Genomic DNA, 16,280 nt, shown 5'->3' with positions numbered 1-16,280 from the left:
AATCCCTTGTGGGCAGTGTGGAACTGTTGTTCCTACCTGTATAATGATTCCCTTTTTTGTTAAACCGTAACACAGTTTTATAACTGACTGTATGGACATTTAAATACAGTATATTGCGTTCCGTGCGACTTATGGACAGGTCTCAGGAACGGAACCAGTTTGTTAGTTGGGACTGCCCGTATCTAATCATAGACTGGTCTGTCAGTTTATTGTTTTAAGGCCCCATGTGATAAATGCAATGTTCAGGAAATCATATAATAATACCACTTGGCATGTGTGTGAATGTGTGTGCAGAACACTGTCCTCATCAAAAATCAAGACAAGTACTCATCTTACTACATCGCACAACCTGCAGTACAGTATGGGCCAACTTCTGGACACAACTGCTGCTGCTCAGGAATGGAGCTCTTTCTTGGGGCACCAGGCACTGATCAGCCTGGCCATATTTTGCATAATTTTCCTGGTTCTTAGGGCTATACTCCAGGAGGTAAAGGCAACTAAACGCCCATTGGACTTTCCTCCTGGCCCAAAAGTGATACCATTTATAGGGAATGTGCCTCTGTTTAAGAAGCCCGATGTTGCCATAGAGGAAGTTACGAAACAGTATGGAGAGGTGTGCAGCGTAATGGTGGGCAAGATTTCCATGGTGTTTGTGAGTGGCTACCAGGCAGTAAAAGAGGTCCTAGTGCATCAAGGGCATGAGTTTGCAGACCGGCCAAACACCCCCCTCCTTAAAAAAGTCAACGGAGGCCTAGGCATTATTTTTGCTCCATATGGAAAATATTGGATGCAACATCGTAGGTTCACTCTGTCAACATTGCGGAATTTTGGACTTGGTAAGTCATCCATAGAACAAACCATTCAGGCAGAGGTTGGCTTTTTAATTGAGGCATTTAAACAGAAAGGATCGGCATTTGACCCTCACTATAACTTAAACAGTGCTGTGGGAAACATAATTTGTTCCATGGTGAAAGGGAAACGGTATGAATACAGTGATAAGCAGTTCCAGGATTTTTTGCACCTCATTGAAAACAATCTTCAGCTCCAATCAGGGCTGCTGGGAACTTTATGCAACTTCTTTCCCTTCTTGATGGACTTTCCTGGACCGCAGCAGAGAATATTCAAAAACATGGCAAAATCTAAACAGTTTATTCGTGATATAATATCTGAACGCCATGCAACAAGAGATCCCCTCAAGCCAATGTGCCTGATTGACACCTACTTGTCTCAATTGGAGAAAGAGGACAATCCCAACAGCAGCTTCTCAGAACAGAGTCTCATCATGTTGACGTTGGACCTTTTCACTGCTGGCGCAGAGACGACCTCCACCACATTACGCTGGGGTCTTCTCTACATGATGATGCACCCTGAAATACAAGCCCAGTGCCATGAGGAGATTGACAAGATTGTGGGATCAGATCGACTACCATGCATGGAGGACAGACACAGTCTGCCCTACCTGGATGCTGTGATCCATGAGATACAGCGCTTCAGTAACATTGTTCCATTCGCGGCTCCGCATGCCACTACCACAGACGTCAAGTTACGCCAGTACTCGATTCCAAAAGGGACGATCATAATGGTGAATATGAAATCGGTTCTGAGTGATGAAAATCATTGGAAAACCCCATACGAATTCAGTCCAGAAAACTTCCTTGATGAGGATGGCAAGTTTGTAAAGTCAGATGCCTTCCTGCCCTTCTCTGCTGGTCCCCGTGTCTGCCTGGGGGAAAACTTAGCAAAGATGGAGCTCTTCCTTTTTTTTGCATCTCTTTTGCAGCATTTTGAGTTTATCTGGCCTGATCTGGTCTCTCCACCAACCCTGGATTATATAGTACAGATCACCAAGGCTCCAAAATCTTACAAATTGGGGCTTCATCTCCGTAATTGAACATAGTTTAAAGAGTGCTATAGTGTGTGTGCTGGTTTGAGTCTATAATGTCCAAGCACACATGCACGCATTGGAAATAGGTTGTGTTAAAAAAAACAATACATCACGATTGGTGAAAAAAATGGTATAAATCTGTTGTACAACAATAAGTGAATCAATTTAACTTTATCTAGTAAATCGTTTAATCATATGTTACGTTAGTTTATAGATAGACATGATAGTTTTCTACAAACATCAGCGAATTTGCCCAAAAATAAGTTAACCTTCATTTCATACATTCTTTCACAAGTCACCCGGGGCCCGAGTACATAAACGTAGAAATAGATAATGAGACAATGCTCCCCTTTTCATAGTCTATTTATAGGTGGCAGTGAAATGTCTGGTGACAATTACATTGTGACTTTTTTCAAGCATTTTATGCATGCAGTAAATGCATTAGAACACATATATAGACACCATTGCAATAGAAACAACTAACGACTCAGTTGTCTTCATAGGCTTGGATAAGGCATTGATACAATTGATCACCACATCCTGTAAACCAAGTTAGTGATTTTGGACTTATTTAAGTAGCAGTAGGTTGGTGTCTAAATTACTTTGATAGTAGAAAACAATGCGTAACATTGGTCAATCCTTCCTCTGGGTTTAAAAAACAAACACATGCCAAGCAGCCACTCAATTACAACCACAGAAAACAACCGCTCAAACAACCAGGACTATAAACAACTATTACCACTAAAACACATCAACAAATGCACATGACAACCACAAAATAACGCAAAAATAAATCCACAATCAAATGCTCAAACACAAGTATATATGTCATTGTTATTGCCTTATACAAAATGCAACACTGGTGTTTATTCGTATCTTACAAACTTGTCACACACTTTTTGGTAATACCATGTGAGCAATGATGCACAGGCACAAATAAGTAAATAACTCAATATGATACTGGCAAAAACATTTTGGATAGTGGCTAAAAGGTCCCATAGAGAAAAAAAAATCACATCGTTAATAACTCTGCCTAACCGGAAACCTTATAAACGATGTTTTAGGCAATGGGTGTTCTTAATATCAGATATTATAGAGAGGGAAGAGAAATAAAGAGCATAAGAGTTGGAGACTGGACTTTACTTATAATAATTACATTGAGAAATGTATTCCTGATGAACAGTATTTAAATTTGCATATGAAGAGTTACCTTTATAAAAAAAAATCTCATCAGGCTCCATAGTATAAAGTGGTCTAACTCTTAACCATACAAAATTACGTCGAACTATATTTTCCAAGCAATCAGTATAAGTTTCCCATTACATCTATCTGATTTGTTCATGCTGGAACCGCCCTTGTATTCTGATACGCAACAACTGTTATGTTATTTTTTAATATAAATGTCTTTACCTCCTTAGATAGTTCGCAAGAGCCATGCATGGCTAGTTGCCCTCCAGTAACAAATAGTGTCCTCACTTCCACACGTAAGAGGCAATTCTGAAGATCATTGTGGGGTATCACCTTCCTATGTTCTCGTTGACGTGATCCTTATATCCCTTCCACTTCAAACCAAATGTATTTATTATGCCATCGAATGTATCAAACGAGAGCCTAATAACATGAAGAGCATTTTTTCTCGAATTCGGTATAAAAACTCAATACAGGTAGTCCCCGACTTACGATGGCCCGACTTACGATATTTCGATCTTACGATGGCGATAGCGATACGACAAAATTGTTAAATATTTTTCATTTCACGCGGCAGGCAAACGCAGCAGTGTACGAGGTACGATACTGTACGTTGGGACGCTGCCGGGATGTACGCATGTTAAAAGGTTTGATAGCAGATAGGATTGTTTCCTGAAAACAACTTTCTATTAAATTGCGGTTCATATAGGTAGGCTAAGAATTTACCTTGTTTTTTTACTTTACATTTTACTGTGCAATACAGTATTGTAATTAATAAATACATACAGTATATAGTTTATACAGTACCGTACTGTAAATTGCTCTGTTTTGCTAAATTATCACCATTCTTTAAGACTCCTGGGTAGGCTAGGCCATCTTCGACTTACGATATTTTTGACTTACAATGGAGTCGTAACGCATCTCCATCGTAACTCGGGGACTACCTGTATTTCAAGAGTCGCAATAACGGCATGAAGCAGTCCTTAAAGAGCCGCATGCGGCTAAAGAGCCACAGGTTGCCAACCTCTGAACTGGTATATTGCTGCAGTCTCATGAGTGCAGTAAGTACTCCATTTTGACTTAAGACTTTCGTGAATGCAGGATTTCATATTCTATTGTTCTTTCGGTAAAGTCACGTAGATAGAAAAATAACAATAAAATAATATTCACTTAATTGTTTTTATTTTATTGTTATTTTTTATATGTGACTTTACTGAAATAACCATAGAATGTGCAGTAAGTACTGTCAGTCTCAAACTGAAGGTTGTTAGTTAAATCCTTAGTTTACTCTTAAAAAGCCAGTATAAACGAACAAGATTAACCTAATGGTAGAATTTGTTTTGATTGCTCCAAAGAAAAGAATACATCACTGTAGGTGTCTTCATTGGGATAATTTATGATAAAGTCACGATTACTATAATGAATAGAGAAACCCAACATGTTTTGCATTAGTTGATTAACAGTAGAAACCAACTTACATTTTGTAGTAGAATATATGTGAGTGTTTGGTAGAATTTTTTTAGCTTGCAGCATTGATATCGATCGATGTTTATTTTCCCAACAAAATGCCATGGCACTGTCATGGAAATAAATCATTTAGTGTAAAGTAGGATTAAATATGAATTGCCACAATCATATTAGACATTTTAAAACTTATTGTAATGGTGATGAGGAAAATTCGAAATTAATTGTTCATTGTTATTTGAAAATATATTTGATTAAGGAAACAATACCAGAGACGGGAGTCTAACTTGACGTGATAGCTACTTCACAATGAAAACTCGAGGTTAGCTCAGATCGTGGAATGTGCCGGATATGCTCTCTACTCCGAGTGGCAATTATAGTGACATACTTTGCCCGCATTAGGCACAATGCGAGCTAAGAAATACGCAAACTTTATTTCTGAAAAAGGAAGACATTGATGGCTGAGCTGTGGAGGTCCAATTAGGATCTTTATGGCCTCACAAGAGATTGTTATATGAGTGAGTTGTATTCTGAGCAAGAGACCATGTTGTGTATATGCCCCCCTTTTTAATTTTTAAAATTATTTTTTTTTAAAGAATTATTCTGCCAACATAGATAATATCGTTTTTTAATAGACACGGGGCAACGTGGAACGAACACGCCCCCACACTTCCACAGATGCGCGCATACCTCATTTCAAAGGAAAGAGGGCATGAAAGAGGGTAATCAAGATCATAAAAACTTCCCGAATTTCACACAAGAGGAACAAGAGAGGGGAGAATTGCAGGCGGGGGGGGGGTTAGAATGACACCCTTTCGTTAAAAAAACCTCACAGCTCACCTCACTACGGAGGAAGAGATAATTATATTCTTAACAAAGAAACAGCATTGACGACAAAAAGCACAGACGGGTCTTTGAACCATGTTAGATACACAAAGTTAGCAACTTAGCCATGAAGAATAAGCAAACAGTATCCATCCTCACTCCAATTGAAAACCAGACTACAGTCTATACCTGAGTCGCGATTCATCAATTGTTAATTAAATACGGACATTATTTACCTTAAATCATTTCTACGCGGCCGGGCCGAAGCATCAAAGAATAATTATGGCTTGGGGGTCCAAAACAAAATTCCTAGCCGGGATAGCAGACTAAATAATCACAAGAAGTCAAATAATAAGTATGGAATTAAAGTGAATATCCTAGAGGAGCTAAGGGCGAATAAGGCTCTCAAAATTAACCAAACACAACACCCCATGGGAAGCGAGCAACACGACCGTCTTTGTCTTTCCGAGAGGATCTCCACACGCAGGCACAAAAGCGAGGAAATGACACCAATAAAACTCCCGGGCAAGGGCTCAAAGGAAATTAACACGCTCTCGGAAATAAATAAATAAGCGCATGCGCCGGGTGCTTCCACCGTGGAAACAACCGTCTTTGTCTCCCCACAACACGGACAGCAAAAATTGCACACGCAAGGAAGTAACATTTCCATGAGAGATCGGGTCACGATGAAACATCGGGAACACGGTTTCGGCATAACTTGGGCATAATGGAAATAAGTCGCATTTCAACTTCCAAACCAAAACAACTTAAGCTGTGTGAGACAAAATATATGATCCCCGAGCGAGGGAGGGAATAATTAAGCTCGCTTAACGCGTAGGTTTTCGCGACAAATATTATTCAGTAACAAAAACATGGATTCGAATATATTTTTTTATATATATAACTCGACGCGAACCATCGGTCTGGCTAATGAATAACTTAGGTGGCGCCGTCACGAGGCCCCCATCCCCCCCTTCCAGAACGACACACAGCTGTGTCTTCAAAGCTAATAAACACACGGACAAACACGCACGCGAAACACACAGACGGACACACACACGGACGCAAATGGTTCACACCCACAGGAAGGTTTTATGACAGACTTTGAACAACTCGGAAAGACTGAGTGGATTTTCTCAATATAAGCCGGGAAAAAATCCATTCAACTCAGATCGTCAGGGGCCCTGGCCCCCTCACCACAGATCATCCGGGCCACGGGCCCCCACCACAGATCGCCAGGGCTCTGAGCCCATCTCGTCGCCAGGGCTTCGACTCCACCACAGATCGTCAAGAAGTTTTCGTCATCCAGAATGACGAGGTTCGCGGGGTAGCGACGTGCCGCTACAAGCCGAGGTCTGCACCACCTGAGAAGAATTGCTACCCTGAGTCGCAGAGCTGCGAGTGAAGCCAACAAAGACGCCAACGTCCACCCTGCCACGAACGAAGCATCGCTCCTCGTCAGAGTGACGACCAACAAACAACCCGCAGGAAAGGCGGAGATCGCCAAGCGAGCGCCACCGTGCGCCACCGTGCGCCACCGTGCGCCACCGTGCGCCACCGTGCGCCACCGTGCGCCACCGTGCGCCACCGTGCGCCACCGTGCGCCACCGTGCGCCACCGAGCGACAATGAGCGCCAACGAGCGACACCGAGCGACACCCAGATCGACCAGCATCAACCAAAACCGACTCGTCATCCCGCCGTGGAGAAAAAGAGTCAAAGTCTTCTGAACGAGCACCGCCGCTCACCTCACAGCGGAGAAAGTCTCGGCTGCAGCTCGCACAGACAGCAGAGAGGTCGTATCGCTCCACACATACAGACTCAAGCAAACACAGAGAAATCTTGTCAAACCGGTTTCTTTGTCAGTCTCGCCGAAGAATTAATTAAAACAGAGCCAGATTCGCTCCCCCACACACACGCCCTCACCCACCAGTATATACATATACTTTCGCCTCTGGGATACAATAAGTGCTTTTTATTACCGCAAAATGAAGTGTGTCCTGCTTGTTTCAAACTCGGCCAGTCGCCGATTGTGATCGATACAAAAACGAACTAATGAGATGCCTGGTTGTTAGGAGGGTTTTAGCCATTCAGTTCGTTAAATGCACAATATCGCAAATGCATAAGAGTTTTGAGTTATTCAATTTAGTAAATGCATAGTCTCGCAAATGCATAAGTGTTATTCATTCACATTAGTTAATGCATAGTCTCGCAAATGCATAAGAGTTGAGTTATTCATGAATTATTGACGCATGTTTGACCTGCATGATAGAATGTCACGTGCTTGTTAGAATAAAATTGTTATCACAGAAGCATATCGAGTGTTCCTTCCAAGTCCATGCAAAACTGTCTTGTTCTTGAGTACTGTAACCTGTGATGAGATCTGAAACTGGTGACCTTAAATATCATAACACACACTAGGATAATCGGTAAACGTTTAATCGATGATAATCGTGTTATCCTGATTGACAACTCTGGATAAACGAAGCTGAGCCAAATTATCATAACTGCACACATTAACATAATCGCAAGCATTCGCATAAATTACTACGATTATCTCCGTGATTATCATAATTTATGCATATAATTACTCACACTATCATAATTTATGCATGTTCATACACACATTAACATAATTAATGCGATTTGCGCATTTTTCGGAAAATTATAAATTTTTATTATTTTCATCAAAATTTCATAATCCGACACATACAACAACCAGATGGAGTGGAGTGGCCCAAAATGCTAGAAGAAGCCCATAGGTGGGCCAGACTGCCAGGGGCCCAGAATGTGCAGAGCATGGCAGATGAGGGTCAGATCCAACAAGATCCAGAGGAGCCAGGGCCAACCGTGATGCTCACATTAGCTGGGTAACTTGCGCACCCATGCTTGTAAGGCTGCCCTTGATCGAAGCCGTACATTGCACGAGAGGTATCGTGATAAAGCTGTGAAGGTATTGCGGTGAAGCAGCGGAGAAGCTAAAAGCTAATTGTCAGGATTCCAGTTCTTAAAGAGTATAGAGACGATACATATGAAAAGTGAGATTAAGGAGACTCAAAGTTAGTGCTGCAGAAGAATTCTGAGGAAACAGAGAAGACATTTGCCTACTGGAAAAGGAAACACATTTTGAGGTGGATAGAGGTTAACACGAAACTGTGGTGCCACAGCGACGGGGCCGCTCGGCCGAGCCAGGGAGCCGCCCGGCTTCCACCGCCGCACTGCCCCCCATCACCCCCCCCACATAAACACGCACCCGCACCCACGTAGGGCCTCGTGGTCGGGTCACCTACCCTGAGTTTTCACCCGAGGGCCCCCTAGGGGGGTTACCCCACGGTTTCTCAGGGCCAGGGAATTGGACAGGACCCTTCCCAGGCCAAGTAACACTGCGGCGCCGTGGGCGGATTTGAGATCGCACGACCACGGCGAGCTCAGAGAGCCCCGCAGTTAGAAACGCATACAAACACAAACACGGGTCAGCAAGGCAGATAGCTGGGATCAGGACCCGGGACGACTGATTGGTCGAAAGTTCAAAGGCCGGCGGGATCGCAAAAGAGCGGGAAATCCTAGGCTCAGGATTGGTCGAGAGACCAAGGCGGTCGGGACGGGGGCGCCTAGCCTTTGATGTGAATAGTTTAAAAGAAAACGCAGGGGCAGTAGGGAACTCTCTTCTTCTGGAGTTTGGACACGGGGTCAGCGACGAAGGAGTCATCGGGCGAGCCGCTAGATTGTCTGCAGGACGATCTGAGCGCCGCAAGGTCACCAAGGACTACAGACGGTATCGTGTTGCGCGCCTTACAACACCTCAGAGCGGAGAGTAGGATCCGTAGGAGAGGGTTAGTTCGGGGTAAGGACGAGTAGGAAAGCGGTTTAGCAGAGAGCGCAGCATAGAATAGGGCTACACGGCACCAGAGTGTGGGTTAGAAGCGCCTTGCTGTCCCGCACACACACACGGGTGGCTCGGTTGGTTAGCAAGGGCTAATAAAATCTCGAGCGTAGTAACAAAACCGTGTTGTTGGGTGTTTTTGGAACGTGGTATTAGCGTGCACTGCATTCGCGAGTGTGTGGTCGTTGTACGCATAAAGGCCGTGGTCTCTGTACGATTGTGCGGGTACGGAGGTGTGTGCGTTAACGCCCGGGGAGAGCACTTTTGGTGTGTTGGCGTGACTACGCAGCCGTGTGAGAGGAGAATCGTCCTTGTACGATATTTGTGTTGACGTGCACGCGCGAGTGGGGGAGGGGACGAGTCGTCGTGTCGGCGTGTGCCCCGCTTGCGTGCGCTCGTTACTTGCGTAAGCTCTCGGCGTGCGTAATCGGCGTACCCCAGGTGCGCGATCGTAATGTGAGCGGCCAGCGCGGCGCAGAGCGGCGCAAGAGTGGGTATCGCGTGTGGAGCTGTATGCGTGTGTGCGCGCACGTTCACGACGTGTGTAACACAGGTGCGCGATCCTAACGTGAGTGGTCAGTGTTGGGTGAGTGCCGTGCAGAGCTGTGTGTGGGTGTGCGCGTACGTGGTTATCCATGCCTGCTACGCGGACCCGCGGTGGAGGGGAATCCTCGGGTGACGGCTCCCACACCCTGGGTGAGGAGCCTAGCGGCGGTTCGCTTAGCAGCGGGGGGGCGATTGATGATGTTAGTCCGGCCGTTAGTATTATCGAGGGAGGGATCTCGGGGGCTAGCGACCCCCACAAATTGGTGTCGGAAGCGGTACGGACCCCCGCGTTACCTCACGCTAAAATAAGACTGATATTTACCGGCCGGGGGGCCCCTTCGTGGAAGGCATTCGCCCGCAATCTCTTAGGGGCCAAGGAAATTAATGGATGGACGGACGCGCAGGCAGTACGTCAACTTAATATGAATCTTGATGGGCGGGCAGCCGATTTTGTAGAAGCGTTACCCGCGAGCGCACAGACACAGCTAGAGGAGCTGATGCGCCGACTCGATCAGCGTTTTGGCACACGTGACGAGGAGGAAGCAAAATCGGCCTTAGAGGCGCGCCGTCGCCAACCTGGCGAAGATCTCCGTGATTACGCCGAGGATGTGCGCGAGTTAACAAAGATCGCACGCCCGGGGTACGCAACTGAGGTTATTGAGGAACTGGCTGCCGAGAAAATCCAGCGGTACCTGTCTCGCACGGCGTGGTGGCAGCCAGACATGAGCTGCCCACGTCTTCCCTTTAACACCCTTGTCGAGCGCGCACGTAAGTGTGAAAGAATTCACAGCGAACGCGCGCAGCTCCGGGGGCTGGGACGAGAGCACGCCATTGCGAGCCTGCTCTCGGAAGACGAGGAGGAGGAACAGGAGCTCGCGAGGACGGTAAGGGGCCGGGAAAGAGAACCTCCAGTGTCCCGCGAGACAACCCCGGGTTGGGTAGCTGGGTTACAGACCGGCATGGGAGATATAGCCGGCCAGGTAACCCAGGTGCAATCCTCCGTTGAGACCATCCGATCCGAAATGGGGGACCTACGCGCCACGGTGGGAGGGTTATCTGGGAGGGTAGCCCGACTAGAGGCAGAGTCGGGGCAGCGGCGTGCCGGAGGGGGGATAGGGAACGGACGGGGGGGCTCCTACGGGATGGCCCCCCGTGCGTGTTACCTGTGTGACCGGCGAGGGCATCTCGTGAGAGACTGTCCGCAGATCGCCCGCGCTAGAAACGCGCCGGGGTTAAACCCCAACGCCCCCTAGAGAGTGGACCATCTGGGGGTGCATTCGAAGCGGTCCCAATGCAAAAAGACGGTAATAATGGCGAGCGAGTGATCTCCACACAGGTTCCAACAACAACGCCCACGGAAACGGTGACTCCTGGCGACTGGCTACGGGAGCTGGTGGCGGGGATCACGGGGGCCACGTCGCTCGTGGAAGGGGAGGTAAACGGAGTGCGTACCCGAATTCTGCTGGACACGGGGGCGGTGGCCTCGCTCGTGAGCGCAGCGCACTGCAGCGCGATCGGGGTCGACGTGCGTCACCTGCAGGCACCGGACCGCGCGCTGCACACGGCGAGCGGAGCCGGAATGGGGCTGCTGGGGAGAGCCACCCTAGAGGTCCGCATAGGCAGTCAGGTGTGCACCCAGGAGTTCTACGTGTCGAGTGCGTTGTGTCACGAGTGTATCGCAGGTACCGACCTCTTAGAACGGCTGGGACTCAACGTGCAACCCCGCCAGCGATGCGCCACCATGGAGAGCAACGGCGAGCGGATACCGTTCCTGGGACGAGAACCAACGCGCCCCCGCTTCGCACCTGTGGTCGCTATCCTGGCGACGGCAGTCACCATCGACCCACTCACCGAGATGCTGGTGCCGGTGGCAACATCCCCCACCGACCCCGCGCTCCGACCATCAGGAGAGGTAATGCTAACTCCTCACCCGGAGTTGGCAAAACGGTATGGGATAGTGGGATCCGCCACGTTGGTAAACGCAGATGGGGACCGATTGTTTATACGTGTGTTTAACCCACACAGTACCCCGGCAATGATACGACGACGCACCCCGGTAGCCACCGTACACCCCCTGCACGCTCGCCACTCGAACGACTCGGTGTTCGCACTCTGGGCGGAGGACCCTGGCCGCCCCGAGGACAGCCAGGATCTGGCCTGGCGGGTCGGCCCGACCCCCCGAGCCGAGATTGTTCCCCTGCAGGATGCGTTACATGTGCCTTGGGCAGCCTTACCTAAGGGGGAGGCCGATCAGCTGCGCGGGTTATTGCGGGAGTACGCCGACGTGTTCAGTGAGCACGATTCGGACGTGGGCCGGACCGACCTGGTCAAGCACCAAATTGACACAGGTGCAGCCCGACCCATCAAACTCCCCGCATACCGAGTGGGCGCGCCTGAACGGACCCAGATCAAAGAGGCAGTCACGGATATGCTACGCGATAACATAATCCAGCCCTCCGCGAGCCCTTGGTCTGCCCCGGTGGTACTGGTAACGAAAAAGGACGGATCGACTCGGTTCTGCGTTGATTACCGAAAATTGAACGCAGTCACCCTCGGCGACGCTTTTCCCATCCCACGCATCGACGACACCTTCGACAGTCTCGCAGGAGCGCGGTATTTTTCCACCCTCGATCTCGCGTCCGGGTACTGGCAGGTGGAGATGACGGAGGAGGATCGGCCAAAAACAGCATTCACCACCCCGATGGGCCTGTTTGAGTTTCGAGTGTTGCCGTTCGGACTCACTAACGCGCCCGCGACGTTCCAGCGGTTGATGGAGTTGGTGATGCGGGGCTTGCAGTGGGAACAGTGCCTGATTTACTTGGACGATGTGATAGTGTTCAGTAGATCTTTGTCTGAGCATTGGTCCAGGCTTCGAGAGGTGTTCCAGCGACTGCGAGCGGCTCATCTCAAGCTCAAGCCACGTAAGTGTTACATCGCACAACGCGAGGTGGGGTACCTCGGGCATCGCGTCAGTGAGGCAGGCGTGCACACCGATCCGGAGAAGGTACGTGCCGTAGTGGAGTGGCCACGGCCAAGGAATCTGACGGAGATCAGATCATTTTTGGGGCTCGCCACCTATTATCGTCGATTTGTAAAGGGATTCAGTGAGATTGCACGCCCTCTCACCCAACTCACCTCCCCTAAGCACCCCTACCAGTGGACGGGGGCCTGCCAGACGGCCTTCACCACTCTCAAAGATCACCTCACCCACGCCCCCACCCTCGCTTTCCCCGATTTTACCACCGATTTTATTTTGGACACCGACGCCTGCAGCAGCGGGCTGGGCGCGGTGTTGTCACAGGTACAGGATGGGACGGAACGAGTCATCGCGTACGCCAGCCGGACCTTGAGTGGGGCCGAGCTGAACTATTGCGTGACCCGCCAAGAGTTGTACGCCGTAATTTTCGCATGCAAACAGTTCCGGCCGTATTTGTACGGCAGGAGATGTCGCGTACGCACTGACCATTATGCTCTGCAGTTCCTTCTTACATTCAAGGAGCCGCGGGGGCAGATGGCCCGGTGGTTGGCGCAGTTGCAGGAGTACAACCTGCAAATCGAGTATCGGGCTGGCCGGACGCATGCAAACGCGGACGCCTTGTCGAGGCGACCCACGGTGTTCGCCGAGACGAGGGCGGAGGAGGCCTGCCCGTGTTTCACGGGGGGACGCTGCCGGCAGGCAACGGACCCCCGAGAGGCCGCGGCCACTGACCCCCCCCCAGCGAGAGAGAGCGCCACAGAGACCCTTGCAGGTGGCACCGAGGATCCCGTCGACCGCCCGGCAAGCGCGGGACCCGCAGCTCGGGACCCGATCGGACGGATCCAGGAGGACGTCGGCTGCGCCTTCCCGGGCCTGAACGACGAGCAGCTGAGACAGACCCAGCAGCGAGATCCGGATCTGGCGGCGGTGGAGGCGGCACTGCGAGAGAAGCAGGATGCACTACCAGGGCCCTGGAGCGGTTTGTATGCCCGGTTGTGTGTGGAAAACGGGGTGGTGAGGGAACTGGCCGACGCTGGGCAGCCTGGGTGCATCTGCGTTCCCGCCCATGTGCGACCCCAACTACTACGACTGGTACACGACCACCCGCTCGGGGGCCATGATGGGGAACGGCGCACCCGGGAGACTCTGCGTCGCCAGTATCTCTGGCCTAAATTGGCACAAGATGTGGCCGCCTGGGTGCAGGGCTGCCGGGCCTGCCAGCAGTGTGGGCAAAAGCCGGCGAGGTACCAGGTACCCCTGAGGCCGTTCCGAGTCAGTCGGACGAATCAGTTGGTCGGAATCGACTTGCAGGGGCCCTTTCCACGATCCCACCGGGGCAACCGATATATTCTTGTAGCGGTGGAGTACTTCACCCGCTACCCCGTGGCGGTGGCTATCCCGGATAAAACAGCCCTCGTAGTGGCCCGGGCCTTCGTGGAAAACTACGTACTTAAGTGCGGGATCCCCGAACGAGTCATTACCGACCAGGGTAGTGAATTCGAGGCCGAACTATTCCAGGCGCTGTGCCGAGAGTTCGGGATCCAGAAGGACCGAACCACGGCATATCACCCCCAGGCAAACGGGATGGTAGAGAGGATGAACCAGACTCTGGCCGGGAAGCTTAAACGCATGGCGGCCGCGAATCAACAGGACTGGGACGAACACCTCCCCTATGCCCTGTTCGCCTACACCACCGCCGTTCACACATCTACAGGACAGACCCCGTTCCTAATGATGTTTGGTCGCGAGTCTCGCCTGCCCGCAGATCTGCTGTTCGGTGTCCCTCCGCCACAACGGGAGGAAGGGAGCCACCCCGTGGAGCACTTGCTGGAGACCCTGCGAGGGGCCAGGGGCCGAGCCTACCCGCACGGAGAGGCCGCGCACCAGCGGCAAGAGCAGGGCGCCCGACCCCGTATGGAGCCCCCCTTCTACACTGCGGGCTCCGAGGTGTGGCTGTACACTCCCCGCGTCGGTGCCGGACAGGTGGGGAAGCTGACCACCTACTGGCGAGGACCCTGGATTGTGAGACGGCAGATCTCACCATGGACGGTGCTGATTCAGGGTGGAGAGAGGGGCCGGGAGATGGTGGTCAACATCCGCCGACTGAAGCCGTGGCGAGCAGCCCCCGAGGGGGGGAGCCCCGCCGTCCAAGTACCCCGAAACCCCGGGGTCCCCCCACCCCCCGTGCCCGGGGGCCTCGCGCAGTATATGGGCCCCACGGAGCCCCGGGCTCCGAGGGGCCCCGGGCGGGGCCGGGGGCGACGAGGACGGCGACCCTTAAACCCCACCGCCTCTGAGTTTGTTCCCCAGCCCGCAGGTGCCAGAGACCGAGGGGAAACGTTGGAATGGAGGAGGAGACCACCGCCGGAGCCCCAGGAGACGGAGCCGCCACCCCCGAGGCCAGCCACAAGGGCCGGGCGAATCCCGCGGACCCCGCGGCGATACCTCGTGGGGGCAACCCAGGCGAGGTGCTCCAGTCAACCCGGGACGGGGACTGGCACCCCGGGGGGCTATGTGGTGCCACAGCGACGGGGCCGCTCGGCCGAGCCAGGGAGCCGCCCGGCTTCCACCGCCGCACTGCCCCCCATCACCCCCCCCACATAAACACGCACCCGCACCCACGTAGGGCCTCGTGGTCGGGTCACCTACCCTGAGTTTTCACCCGAGGGCCCCCTAGGGGGGTTACCCCACGGTTTCTCAGGGCCAGGGAATTGGACAGGACCCTTCCCAGGCCAAGTAACACTGCGGCGCCGTGGGCGGATTTGAGATCGCACGACCACGGCGAGCTCAGAGAGCCCCGCAGTTAGAAACGCATACAAACACAAACACGGGTCAGCAAGGCAGATAGCTGGGATCAGGACCCGGGACGACTGATTGGTCGAAAGTTCAAAGGCCGGCGGGATCGCAAAAGAGCGGGAAATCCTAGGCTCAGGATTGGTCGAGAGACCAAGGCGGTCGGGACGGGGGCGCCTAGCCTTTGATGTGAATAGTTTTAAAGAAAACGCAGGGGCAGTAGGGAACTCTCTTCTTCTGGAGTTTGGACACGGGGTCAGCGACGAAGGAGTCATCGGGCGAGCCGCTAGATTGTCTGCAGGACGATCTGAGCGCCGCAAGGTCACCAAGGACTACAGACGGTATCGTGTTGCGCGCTTTACAACACCTCAGAGCGGAGAGTAGGATCCGTAGGAGAGGGTTAGTTCGGGGTAAGGACGAGTAGGAAAGCGGTTTAGCAGAGAGCGCAGCATAGAATAGGGCTACACGGCACCAGAGTGTGGGTTAGAAGCGCCTTGCTGTCCCGCACACACACACGGGTGGCTCGGTTGGTTAGCAAGGGCTAATAAAATCTCGAGCGTAGTAACAAAACCGTGTTGTTGGGTGTTTTTGGAACGTGGTATTAGCGTGCACTGCATTCGCGAGTGTGTGGTCGTTGTACGCATAAAGGCCGTGGTCTCTGTACGATTGTGCGGGTACGGAGGTGTGTGCGTTAACGCCCGGGGAGAGCACTTTTGGTGT

At 51.2% G+C, this 16,280-nt stretch overlaps 1 pseudogene across 5 annotated transcripts in view; it reads left to right on the top strand.

Moving 5' to 3' along the window:
- LOC144737285 (cytochrome P450 2C20 pseudogene) overlaps window positions 1–9,365 on the top strand; it is a 37,816-nt pseudogene extending 28,451 nt beyond the window's left edge. For all 5 annotated transcript variants that reach the window (XR_013588933.1, XR_013588931.1, XR_013588932.1 and 2 more), the window contains one exon: window positions 295–9,365. The product of XR_013588933.1 is annotated as a cytochrome P450 2C20 pseudogene, transcript variant X4 (transcript). The remainder of the gene's footprint in view (window positions 1–294) is intronic.
- The last annotated feature ends 6,915 nt before the right edge of the window (window positions 9,366–16,280 follow it).

The sequence above is a fragment of the Lampetra planeri genome, chromosome 3 (genome assembly GCF_965212315.1).
Source record: "Lampetra planeri chromosome 3, kcLamPlan1.2.h2, whole genome shotgun sequence".
NCBI classification, from domain to species: Eukaryota; Metazoa; Chordata; class Hyperoartia; order Petromyzontiformes; family Petromyzontidae; genus Lampetra; species Lampetra planeri.
Note: the sequence above shows the minus strand (reverse complement) of the source record. Positions and strands in the feature narration are given on the sequence as shown.